The sequence below is a fragment of the Meriones unguiculatus genome, assembly GCF_030254825.1.
Source record: "Meriones unguiculatus strain TT.TT164.6M chromosome Y unlocalized genomic scaffold, Bangor_MerUng_6.1 ChrY_unordered_Scaffold_25, whole genome shotgun sequence".
Lineage (NCBI taxonomy): Eukaryota > Metazoa > Chordata > Mammalia > Rodentia > Muridae > Meriones > Meriones unguiculatus.
The window spans coordinates 20,866,804-20,867,404 of NW_026843710.1; the positions used below are offsets into that span (position 1 = coordinate 20,866,804).

Consider the following 601-nt stretch of genomic DNA (forward strand, 5'->3'; position numbering starts at 1 on the left):
TTGAATGGTCTGTGTCAGGATTGTTTTTTAGATTTAACATTTTCTTTGACATATACAATGATTTCTTCCATTGTATCATCCACACCTGAGGTTCTTTCTTCCATCTCTTGTAGTCTATTAGTTATGCTTAGCTCTGTAGTTCCTGTTTTCTTTCCTAAGTTCTTTCACTTCACAATTTCCTCTATTTGTGTTTTTTTTAATTTCTCAAAAAAATATGGAATGCTTCATGGATATGCATATCATACTCACACAGGGGCCATGAGCTTCTCAGTACAGTTCCAAATAGTATATGTGGTGTTGAAGAGAGCACAATATATTTATTTCAAATGGTCATTAATTAAGTCACATGTCCTTGACTTGAGTTTCACATTTTCACAGATTCCATTATTATTTTTTAAGTGCACGGATAGGATATGTCCCTACTTCAGTTAAGTATTTTCTGAGAAAACGTTCCCTAGGGCAAATCATTGAAGAAAAAGCATTTAATTTGGAGATTACTTATATTTTTAAAGAGATCATCCATGATGTCTCATCAGCAAGCACTCATCTTGCTGTAGTCCTTTAAGAAAACTGAGAGATGTTCATGAAGAACCACAGAAGC

At 33.8% G+C, this 601-nt stretch overlaps 1 non-coding gene across 1 annotated transcript; it reads right to left on the reverse strand.

Annotated features, from left to right (window-relative positions):
- Positions 1-208: 208 nt before the first annotated feature.
- On the reverse strand, positions 209-310 carry LOC132651811 (U6 spliceosomal RNA). Its single transcript, XR_009589373.1, has one exon. It is a non-coding gene; the product is annotated as a U6 spliceosomal RNA (small nuclear RNA).
- Between the last annotated feature and the right edge of the window lie 291 nt (positions 311-601).